This window comes from Ochotona curzoniae, unplaced genomic scaffold (genome assembly GCF_017591425.1).
Source record: "Ochotona curzoniae isolate NIBS_2020 unplaced genomic scaffold, NIBS_Ocur_1.0 contig_1014, whole genome shotgun sequence".
Lineage (NCBI taxonomy): Eukaryota > Metazoa > Chordata > Mammalia > Lagomorpha > Ochotonidae > Ochotona > Ochotona curzoniae.
Genome location: NW_024464920.1, coordinates 4,673,995 through 4,686,452, shown reverse-complemented (window position 1 = coordinate 4,686,452; position 12,458 = coordinate 4,673,995).

The following is a 12,458-nucleotide window of genomic DNA, read 5'->3' as shown; positions in this document are numbered from 1 at the left end:
GTGACGCCCAAGCCCGACAAGGCAACCGTCCCAGTGGGGGTGGGTACCAGCAGAGAATTGGAACAGGGGTTTTCTTGATTCTCATTGGGCCGACTGCTCTATGTGGCAGTTAAGATGCCCCATGTGGGCATACCCAGAGCTGGCTCCTGACTCTAACTTCCTGCTCATGCCCACCCTGGGAGGCACCAGGTCATGATCAGTCCCTGCCACTCCATGGGAGACTTGGAAGGAGTCTCTGACTCCTGGCTTCAGCCTGGCCTCAGCCCCAGCTGTCGAGAGCATTTGGGGGGTGAACCAGGGAATGGAAGATCGATCTGATTCTCTCTCAAATTAAACAAAGAAAAGCAAACGGCCAGCACTGTGGCCTTGTCAGTAAAGCCGCTGCCTGTGGCACCAGCATCTCCTGTGAGTGTTCTGGTGAGCTACTCCACTTCCCCTCCAGCTCCCTGCTGATGTGCCTGGAGAAGCAGCAGAGGATGGCTCAAGTGCTTGGGTCCCTCTGCATCCACGTGGAGGAAGATTCTGGCTCCTGGTTTGCCACAGGCCCAGCTCCTGTTCATCTCGCTGCAGACTCGCTGGAGTGACCATTTGGGGAGTAGAACCAGCAGGTGGAAGACGTGTGTGTGTGTGTGTGTAACTCTTTCAGACAAATAATAAATAAATCATTTTTTATTGAAAAACTTTGGCAACATTATTACTGGAGCTGCTTCCTTCCCCACGGGTCCATCCGTACCTGCACCTGCTGGACTGTCAGCCACTTCTCACCTCTGCCACTCCCCCTTGGAGCTGAAGAGGAGACTCCGAGTGGCCATGGCCGGGGGTACGCATGTGCACCCAATGGCTTCAGACGGAGCGTGCGCACTCCCTTGCACCATACACAGCCCCCCTCCCCGGGCCTTCCCCCACCCAGCACGCTTCCGCTCACACCGTCATCCTAATGCTCCCTCCCCCCTCGCAGGACCCTGCAAAGAAACAAACCTCTCCACTTTCTTCCCTCCTTCTAGACACCCCCAACACACATCAGGTCCACCTCCTCCCGCCTTCCCCAGCATCCAGGACGTGCCAAGGCCTCCTCCCTCCGAGACACAGATCACACCGCGGCTTCTCGGTGAATTCCCAAGGTCAAAGCCATTCTGGTGTTATTAAAAACATAAATGTTGCATACCAGGCAGTGGGGGAAAAAATTATAAGGCAGCCAGATGAGAGGGAGACGGAGGGGCCGGTAATTGTCTTCGCTTTTCCCGAGTCAAGCTCCACGGGGCTGGAGCCGCACACAGAACACTGCTTTTTAATTTAACTCAGTAAGGTCAGCGACAGCAAATGAGGCAGGGGAGAAATGGCAGAGGGAGGACTCCCTGCCAGAATCACCCCTCCCCACACTCACACACACCCCTGCAGAAGAACTGGAGGAGGGAGAGAGCAGGGGTGGCGGAGGGAAGCAGCAGGAGGCAGTGGGGGGCTTTGGGTTCCCCTGGGAATGGGGGGTGGCAGCAGAGGGGCTGTTCCAGCTTGGAGAATTGTGGCGAGGGTTTCTGGGAGCTTGGGGTTCAGGTGGAAGGAGGAAGGACTCAGCCTTCACTGCCTACTCACTGTACAGAAAAGCGCCCCAAGGCCTGTGTCTGGCTGCCCGCTCTCCCAGCCTCTCTGTGTAGCCAGCTCTGCCTGCTGCACAGACATTCTTTTTTTAAAAATCTTACTAATTTTTTTCCTTTTTTATTATTATTATCATTTTATGATACAGTTCCATAGGCCTTGGGATTTCCCTTAACCCCTCTCCAAGTCCCCCCCGCCTGAGTTCCCCTATATCATTACTGTAGTATAGTTCTTCATACACAGTCATATGTCCATCACTGCGGGCATGGACAATGGCAGAGAGTCCAGCATCCTATTGTCAAGATAGAGTGAACAGTTTCATTGGGAGTCCATCTTTGGTCTAGAAGTAGAGATGCATACTGTATTGTATTCTCACATCTGGATATGCTAGTCTCCATTACACAGTTACTATATATCCCCTTAAATGAAAAAACCACAAAACAAAATCAACAATAGGAAGCAAAAAAGAAATTTAAGAATGCCGTGAAGTTAAATAACATACTACTTAATGACTAATGTGTCACTGAAGAAGTGAAAAAGAAAATCAAGAACCTTCTTGAAGAAAATGATGCTACTGTATTCTACCTCCATTGTCATAAGACCCATTGGCATTCACACAGTGGCCCAGGGAGGAGGCATGACCCAGGCTGGGGGAGGAAAACCCAGCATCCCAGACTTGCTGAATGGGACCAGTAACCGGAGAAGCAGGTTCAGGAACCTGGCAGGGGGCAGGCACTGAGGAGGGAGGGGTGGCTGGGTGGTGCACGGTGGGAGGTGGGTAGGACAGGGTGTTTAGCTAATCACGTTCCGGTTAGAGCGCCCCTGGGGTTTGAGTCCCTCCTCTTGCCTCTGAATCCAGTTTTCCTGCTAAGGTGCACCCTGGGAAAGGGAGGCAGCAGCAGGAGACAGGGTTAAGTGCTTGGGTCCCAGGCACCCAACTTCGTGTGCTTGGGTCTTGGCTCCCAACTTCGTGTGTGTGTGTGTGTGTGTGTGTACACGTGCGCGCACATATACACACGCTCGCATCTTTCAAATAACGTGTTTTTTTTTTAACCGTCAGAAGCAGTCACATCCAAATACACCTTGGGCCTCTCCGGAAGCCGTCCTGAGTGTCAGGTCTCGGCCCTCTGGCTTCAGCTTTGGATTTGGCCTTGTAGAGTTCTGGGCTGCTTTGCTTTGGTTTGCTCACATTCCAAAGATCTCTCTCCACCCAGGACTGTCCTCACTACTTGGCTTTCCTGTGAAGCTTCTAGTTCCAAGGCACAGCAATTCATAAGTGCGCTGTGGAGCCATCCACAGTGAGGGGTCTCCTCCCCAGATCAGGGTGGTCTCACGCCCCACGCGGACCCCAGCCCTGCAGTTCCCAGTACCTGCCACAAGGTGGCGGCAAGTGCCTCGATTGGTGCAGAGCCAGGCCAGGGCCTCCCCAGAGCCAGTGGAGAGCGCCCCTGGGCAGGCGCCAGGCGGAGGGCCAGGCTGGGAGAGGCCACTCCCACAGCAGGCCCTGTCCCTTGGGCTCCAGGGGGCAGCCTAGAGGGTGCAGGGGCTGCATCGTGAGCTGCAGGTGAAACCTCGGCCAGAATAAAACACTAGGGTCCTGCACCACCACCACCACCCTGGACATTCCTAAGAAATTGTTTGGAGTTTCCTGGGATGCAGAGCTAAGTCCTGGAGCCAGGCAGGGACAGAAGAGGCAGATCCAGAGGGAGGAGAACAGCCCTGCCCACGGGAAGAACCAGTTCCTGGGGTCAGAGGCCAGGACAAGATTTGTGGGGGGCAAAAAGAAGAACTGAAAGAGGCCTGTAGGCAGTGTGGTTGGGGTTTGGGAGGAAAAAATGCTGGGATGTTAAAGCTGGGAAGAGTAATCAAGGAGGGCTTCTCAGAGGCGGAAAGTCTGAGGCAGAATTGTTAAAGGGCCAAAAAGCTGGTGTGGGGAAGGAGAGAAGGGAGTCCCGGGGCTGGGGTAGGACGTGAATACTGGAGTATCTGTTCAGGCAGAGCTAAGAGACCACATAGAGGGGTCCCGGAGAGATAGAAGGGGAGCAGCAGGAAGGTGGGGAGGCCCAGCAGGGGCCTGAGGAGGGGCAGTACAAGCTTTAATAGGAGGAAAGGGACTGCCCCCAGCCTTGACGGAAATCCTCCCCTACTTCCTCACACACATCCAGAGCCCAAGGGACAGCAACTGGCTCTGGGGTCCTCAGAATGGGCACGGGTGGAGCTCCAGGCCAGGGGGCAGGGGCCAGGGAACCCTGGGCAGGTCTGGCTCCTGTCTGTAAGGACGAGGGGTGAGGGTGAGAGGGTGAGGCAGGTGCCTGGCTGTTTGCACTGAGCAGGCCCTTCAGCGACAGCTCTTCTAAAGAAGGGTTGGATCCCCAGATGCACCCCGGATCCTTACACTCCAGGGGCACCCACCTGCCCGCCCCCTGCTGTGCTGGGGGAGGAGAGTGCACGTCCCATTTGCACCAGCTCAGTCTGCACCACGTGGCCTCAAGGGTACCAAAGGACTGGGGGGTTAGACTTGAGGAAGGACTTCCCATCTATCCAACCCTCCCCCTCAAAAAACTCACCTTCTGCTCACTAAGAATTCCAGGGGGAGGGGGTCTTCAATGTTGCTGGAATGTGCATGCTGTGGGGGTGGGGACAAATGCATGCTGGGACTTCAAAAGTGTCAGCAGCCCATTCCATGAATCCGTGAGTTTTCTGAGGTGCCCACTACAGCATCAACTTTCAGAAACACAGCGCAGAGCTGCGTGGCGCTGGGCAGAGCTGGGGGCGGGCATGTCATCCTAGGGTCAGAAGAGAGCTGTGACCCACACAATGACTTCCAGGGACTCTGCCAACCCCACGCCAGAGGAGGGTGGGCCTGCAGCATGGTGAGCAGCTAAACCCCAAAACTGAAGAGGAAAGAGCCAGACCTAAGCCCTCCAGTGTTCAGGCCGACCTCTCACTGGACACAGCCCTGAATGATGACCTCGGGACCCCGTCCCTCTTAGCCTGGGATCTGGGGCCCTGAGACTGTATCCCTGTAATCAGAAGAGGCAGAGGCCCCCCCAGCAGCAACAGCCGCCATCTCCTCACCTCCCTCCCGCCTCAGCTCTGCTACAGTGTACATCCCAGAACATGCTAGAAGGTTGGTAGCGAAGCAGACACGTTTAGCACATTTTTAGGCCTTCTGGGACAGCCTCATGCATGCATAGTCACACACCCTGAAAATACACACATGGGGGCGGTGGGAAATCAGCATGGTGGCTCAACTGGCTAATCCTCCGCCTACGAGCACCAGCATCCCATATGTGTGCCAGTTGATGTCCTGGCTGCTCCACTTCTCATCCAGCTCCCTGTTTATGGCCTGGAAAAGGAGTGGAGGACAGCCCAAAGCCTTGGGATCCTCACCCAAGGGAATTGACTTCAGCTCAGCTCAGCCCTGGAGTGAGCCAGCAGATGGAAGATGTTTCAGTCGCTCCTCTCTGTAAATCTGCCTTCCCAATAAAAATAAATAAATCTTAAAAGAAAAATACACAACTGGGCGTGCTCAGACACACATGCGACCGACACCCACTCACACACTCTCCTATGCTGGCAGGCAAACACACACAAGCTCACCACACACACACACACACACACACACACACCCCTACGTCTTTTTGCAAACCACAGGAGCAGCCCCTGAAGTTCAGAGATTTGGAATGCCTGGGGCCGGCTGTCAGGAAGTCTTTGTCCACTGGGGGAGATACAGGTACCCAAGTTAAAGGTCATTAACCCAACGGCCTTGAATTCAAATCCTACCTCGCAGGCACCTTGCTCAGCCCCCATGCACCTGCCAAGCTGGGCCATGCGCTGGTGCTGAGGACTCCACCAGGGCGACCTCCCCGGGTGCAGCCACCCAGCCAGCTCCCCGGCCCCTGCCACTCGCCAGCGCCTTCCCGGGCCTCAGGGTCCCCCGCACGTGTGTGCCACACCTTGGGGTCGGGGGTGGGGGACAGGAAAGAAGGCCATCTCGGAAGGGGCCGGTTCCCTCCTTTCCTCCCGCCGCCGCCGGCTCGGCTCCCGCCCCGTGGACCACAGGCCGTTTGCAGGTCGCGTTTTCCGTAATAACCTTTAACGCGGCTGGCCACGGCCCAAATGTTCGCGCTGGAGCGAGGGGGCCCCCACGCATCAGATGGACGGTGAAGTGTTAATCGTCCCCCAGGGAGCCGTCCCGCAGAAAGTCGTCATTAATTTCTCTGAATTACACCAATTCCGAGACATTCTTTATGGACAGACAGTGCGGAAGACAGTTATATGACAGGAGTTGCTGCGCTAAGCAGATGTGGGAGAGATTGCGTTGCCCCATGAATACTAAACGCTCACTCCGCACAAGCCCCGCCGGCTCCCCGCTCCTAGCGATGGGCCTGCCCGCCCTCGCCCTGCCTGCAGGTGCCTGAGCCCGGGGCGGGGCAGGAGGGGATCGGTACCCCGCTTCCCTGCCGCCCCCAAGACGCAGGCCTCACCCTGGAACCGGCCCTGGGGTTCTCACTTCCTCCAAGGGCTACCCCCCCCTTTCCACCCCCCTGCAAAGTACATCCGAGTTACAGCCCTGCTATCCTCATTCCTCCTCCTACGGGGAGGCGGACAGGGATGCTGAAATGCGGAAGCGTCCTTCCTGGGTGTCCCTGACCACCTCTGGGTGCCCCCTCCTCATACCACACCTGCTCATTTTCCCGCCTCCCTCTGACCCCTCCCCTCCCTAGCAGGCCCACCTGTAGGGGCAACCTGTTCTCCACCCACCTCCTCTTGCCCTCCAGCCCTCCCGTCTGCTGCAGCTTCTCACTCTGCAGAGCAGTGCGTGCGCCCACCCGCATCACCTGCCCTCCAGAACCTAGGAAAGGAAAGGGTGAAGTTCCACCCATCACGCTTTCTGCCTGACCTCGGCCCTTCTGGCTTCTCTGGCACACAGCGACCAGGAGAACACCTGTCCACCCGCGCGCGGCGGGAGCACCTGTGCCAGCCCCACTCCCGCCCCGCGCCCAGCTCTCTCCAGGGCCCGTGTCTGTCCGCAGGGTCTGCCTGGGCAGATGCCGAGGAGGAGCTGGGAAGAGCCCAGCGTCTCAGGCTCCCCTACCCCCAAGCAAGGCCCTGTCCCTCGGGAGAGTTGGAGGGGTGCGGGAAGGGCCGAGGCCAAGGCTGGCTGTCCCGCAGCGGGTCACCGCACCACCCCCGCCCCAGTGCCAGCGCGGCTTGGGGCGGGAGGAAGCAGAGGGCGCCGCCTCCGCGTCTTTTTTCTGCTTGCGGGTAATTGATGCCTGCGCGCAGAGCAGATGGCGGGTAATTTAGCAATTACCGTGTGCGGGAACGGACTCGCGCCTCCACATGGAAGCCCGACCGTCCCCGCCACCGCAGTCTCGCCTCGGTGGCGGCCCTGTGGTCTCCCAGGCCACCCCCTGGCCACACCCCGCCGGGTCCCCGCGCCCTTTCTAGCTGCAGGTGTAACAGGGCCTCCATTTCTGCTCGCTGCCTGTTCACCCTCTCGCCTTGAACTTAGGCGCTGCTGCAAAGCACCTCGCTGTTCCCACTGTTCTGGGAGGTTATGTGTGTTGGGGTGGAGCGTGGGGGGTGTCACCCCTTCCAACCTTTGTCCCCTCCACCCCTGCAAGCGTTCCCTGGTGTTTCTCCCCAAGATTTAGGTTTCAGGATTGCCCCAGAAGCTTGAAGGTGACACCAAAAGGCTGAGGATTCTGGGTGCCTGCATGGGCAGCAAAAGACCCCAAAGTGTTCTGTAGCTGTGTGTGGTGAGTGGGTGAGGGGCTAGGACTGGCCTGACTGTAGGGGTGTGGAGGGTAGGGGTGAGGCAAGCCGGGTCTAAACCCCCCACCCATTCTCTGCCCTCGGGGATCCCAGAGAGCCCAACTAAGGTGAGGGGGGGATAGCTTTCCACCTTTACTCCACCCAGCCCCACCCAGGTACCCCCTACATCTTTGACCTTGGCCTTCTGCCCTCTAAACCTGTCCCCTAGCTTAAAGCCCCCTTTCCAACAGGACCTTGGGGGACCCCTGAACTCTCAGTTCTGGAGACTCCCACCACTTCCACCTCCATCACAGACAGCCCTGGCCCCTCATTCCTCCACGCCGGAGGAGTACTAATTAATTAACCTGTGCAACCAGCCACGGGCACCATCAGCCGGCTCTCCCCTGGGACGGGCTGTTAACACGCCAACCCCTCCTTCACACTCCCCGGGGAACCCAGGCACATGCTAATTGCGCTCTTGGTGACACTGAGGTGCACAAAGGAATCCCCAAATTCCCTGCCCCTGTGGAAACCACAGGAGACCAGAAGGCAGAAGGTGAAGTCTGGGCTGCAGAAAAGTTGAAAGTTGCTGAGAAAGAGGAGAGCCGGCATGGAGGAGCTAAGGGGAGCCTGTGGGGAAAAGGAAAAGAACTGTCCTACTCATTAGTTCACATGCTAAGCAGCCAAATGAAATGAGGAACAACAAAAAGAGGGAGCACTGGTTAGACGACAAGAAGGACTTCCAAGTTAAAGGGATGCAAGGGTGGATCTGGATTTGAGAAAGGGCAGCCTTTAACCCCACAAGAAGTGGGCAAGCGATGATGGCTACTGAGGTGGGGGAGGAAGAGAGAGAAAGTTCAGGAACCCTGGTACCTGACGCCATCCTGTCCCCCAGCTTTCAGTTCAAGGGTACAGAGAGGAGGAGGCCCCGTGGCAGACACAGCTGCATCCCTCCCACACACGTCCCATTGACTTTGCCATTCTCCTGTCAATCCGCAGCTTCTCCAAGATTTAACATATTGACTCTCCGAGCTGCAGAAAATTGAATTTTCTTCATTACGACTGTCTCCACACAAAAGCAGCTCATAAATTCCCCATCTTTTTTTTGGGCCCCCCCCTTCACCCAGCCCCCTTCCCACCCAGCATTTCTTCGGGGCGATTCACATGTTTGAACATACAATTCACACGGGTGAAAAAGCCAGGCCCAGCGACACTCACACACACACACACACACACACACACACACACACACACACACACACACCATGCCCCGGGGGATCCAGCACCACCCGCACTTCTCACCATCCATGCACAGAGCCAACCCATGCCTGACTCCCCAGAGAGGGCACTGCCAGCAGTAGTCATGCTGGGTGGCTTCTTAGACCCAGGGTGGCCTTTGTGTGCAGTCCTTGTGTGCCCCAGGCAGCAGCTACAATAGGCCCATCGCAGGGACCAGACGGTGCCATGCCTCAGCTTACACCCTCACAGCACCCTCACAGCTGTCACTCACGCATGGGATAGATTCCTTTGATAGATGCTTTGTTGATTCCCATTTGTGTGAAAGGCTGAGAAACAGAGAGAGTAGGGCCCAGTGTGGTGGCCTAGCAGCTAAAGTCCTCGCCTTGAATGCGCCGTGATCCCATATGGGTGCCAGTTCTAACCTCGGCAGCTCCACTTCCCATCTAGCTCCCTGCTGATGGCCTGGGAAGGCAATCGAGGATGGCCCAAAGCCTTGGGACTCTGCACCTGTGTGCGAGACCTGGAGAAGGCTCACGGCTCCTGACTATGGATTGGCACAGCACCGGCCGTTGCGGTCACTTGGGGAGGGAGCCAATGGATGGAAGATCTTCCTCTGTCTCTTCTCCTCTCTGTATATATGACTTCCTAATGAAAACAAATAAAACTTTTAAAAAGAGAGAGAGTGAGAGAGACACAGAGATTTTCCATCTGCTGGTTCACTCCCTAAATGCCTGTAGCAGCCAGGTCCAGGCCCAAACCAGGAGCCCAGAACTCCATCTAGGTCTCCCACCTGGGTGGGGAGCAGGAGCCCAGTTCATGGGCCATCATCCATTACCTGTTGAGATTCATTTCCCAGGCAACTGGGACAGAAAGCAGAGCAGCCTGGATGCCAAACCAGAGTGCCAATGTAGGAAGCCTACATCCCAAACAGTGATTTAGCCTGCTGCTACACAGTACCCACCCAGCAGAATATCTAAAGGTCCCTTCCCACAGTCCCTGAATCCTTGCACACATTCATGCTGGGGATAGACCCACAGCACGAGACCCTGGGAATCCACACAAGGAAAGCACAGACAAGGAGGGAGAGAAGAAAAGTCTTCTGGGACCTCTGGGGGTGACTTCCCCAGCACTGCATGGCAACATTTCCATCTCTCTCCCATGCTGCCCTGCCCACGTGTGCTCCTGCAGGGATGCCCACACCTCCTCGGACATGCCCCCTACCACCAGGACACACCCCCACCGAGGGGTGGCTGGCCTTGGTTTTTTTTTTTTTTTTTTTGAAATATTTACTTATTTTCATTGTAAAGTCAGATATGCAGAGAGGAGGAGAAACAGAGAGGAAGATCTTCCATCCGATGATTCACTCCCAAAGTGATTGCAACAGCCGGAGCTGCAGTGATTCGAAGTCAGGTGCCAGGAGCCTCCTCCAGGTCTCCCAGGTGGGTACAGGGTCCCAAGGCTTTGGGCCGTCCTCGACTGCTTTCCCAGGCCATAAGCAGGGAGCAGGATGGGAAGTGGCGCAGCCAGGATTAGAACGGCACCCATATGGGATCCCAGTGTGTTCAAAGTGAGAACTTTAGCCGCTAGGCCACTACGCCGGGCCTTGGTTCTTCATCCCACACTCTGTTCTCCCCCACCTGATGTGGGGAGAGGAACAGGATCTGGAAAGGGCACAGGATGGTTCTTTTGGCTCCTGTGCCAGCGTGGCAGCTGAGGCTGTAGTAGACATGGGCACGAGGCCAGGCTGATGGCCATGTGGCTGGGGCCGAGGGCCAGACTCAGGCGGAAAGTGGCGGGCTGGGTGCCCGGGCACTCCACCTTCCAAAATGCCACACCGTCTGTGAGCAGGAATAGGTGGAAAGAGGGACCCAGAAGGAGACAGACTGGAACGGCCCCTGATGACCAGAGGGTTACTGATGACTCAGGTCTCAGGGCTGGGACTTGGGTGTCTGCAAACTCTGCTGGTGAGACAGGTGCACACCCCCGTCTTTTGACGTCCCAGCCCCGCCCCTCTTGGGACTAATTTCTATGCATATGTGAGGGGCTTCACTATCATCTGTGGATGAATTTATGATAAAAGATGATACAGAGCCTGGGTCAGAAATTGAGGTGCTGGGAGCCACAGAGGAGGCACCACAGATAAATACACACACATATTTATACACACATATGCATACATGTATGTTCATAGGATATTCATTCTCTATGTAATACATATTCACTGGTTCCAAATGCCCAGTATAACCATGGCTGGGCCAGGCCACAGCTAGGAGGCTCAAATTCAATCGGGTCTGCCACGTGTCTGTCAGGGAACCCCTGACTTGAGCCATCACTTCAACACACCCCAAAGGCCTGTGTGTGGAATGTTTGGTCCTCCAAGTCTTACATTAGTGGTAAGTACATTAATGCTAATAGATTCAAGGAGGCGATTGGATTCAATTATGGTGTCCACGGAGGTAGGAGTAGTCCAGTGGGAGGTCTTTAGATCTGGGGTGTGGAGAGCGGCTTTGGAGTGCTCTCAGAAGGTATTCTTACAGAGCTGGGTGGAAAAGCTGAGTTGCAGTGCACCCTTGGCAGGGTGGTTATGATCTTGTATCCCGCATGCCCTGTCACAGAGCCTGGGTTCCAGTCCTCCACAGCCTGGGAGGCTCAAGTGTTTGGCCCCTGCTATCTTTGTGGAAGAGCCAGATTGAGTTCTGGTCAACCCCAGCTGTTGGGCATTTGAGGAGTAAACTAGAGGGTAGAAGATCTTTCTAGGCCTTCCTATGATGGGATCTGTGGGTGTCTCTACTCTTCCCATAAAGAAAAGCTGAAAGGGGCCTAGCTGGTATCCCCACTTCCAGGCTTACACCTGTTGCCTCATCCAACCCCCTCACAGGTGCCAGACCTGTGGAGCCATTTAATCGTAGACTGCAAACCTCCAAAGCCATGGACTAAAGTAAGTCTCCTCCCTCCGTGAGCAACTTCTCTCATGGATTTATTGACGTGACAAAAATTTTAACCCATCTTTTTCCCTTAAAATTCCGTATTTGCTTTAAAAGCAACGAGATATATCTACCATCTGCTGGTTCACTCTCCCAGATGTCCACAGGAACCAGGATGGGACAAAGTCAAAGCTGGAGGTCATCAGCTGTAGGTGACTGCCTAGGTCACCTAGTACTAGGCAAGTATTACACTGCTGGGAGAAATACAGGGCTGGCAGGCATTCTGGGTCTGGTTCATGCGAACTCCATATTAATTATACCAGTGTGCCTGCATAGTTGCCTATTTAAAAAAAAAAAAAAACAAAACATGGATGAAGAAACAGGGATCACTGAGCCAAAACCCATCGCCCCAGTCTCCAGGTCAAGGGGCTGCAGGTTGTCCAGGGAAAGGGTCTGTGGACACAGCGGAGTAGGAGTAACTGAAGGCATGTTTGACAGGTGAGGCCTGACTTCTGAGGGCTCCCACAGACCCAGCCTCTGTACTTGCAGGTAGGCAAGGGAGCTGAGACACACTGGTTTAGGAGAAAACCAGAGGGCATGTCTAGGGCAGGCCAAGGCACCCTCCCTATGTGAGACCTGGGCTGGGCTAAATAGCATCACCCACCACCCCTGGTGCACGCAAAAGCTGGGGCTAGGGGGGTGGGCACACCTGGCTGGGCTATGCTGCAGGAGCAGGAGGTGGCCCACATCAGGCTGAGCCACAACACCACCAGAACGTGAGAGAATCAGAACTGGGGGCAGAGTCTGCAGGGGAATTGTGCACTGACATCTGGGGACTGCAGAACCTGCTGGTTTGCATGGGACCTGAGGAAAGTTTTGGACCAAGCCAGGCTGCACCAAGGAACTCACCTGACAGGAACCCACCTAACATGGGGCCTA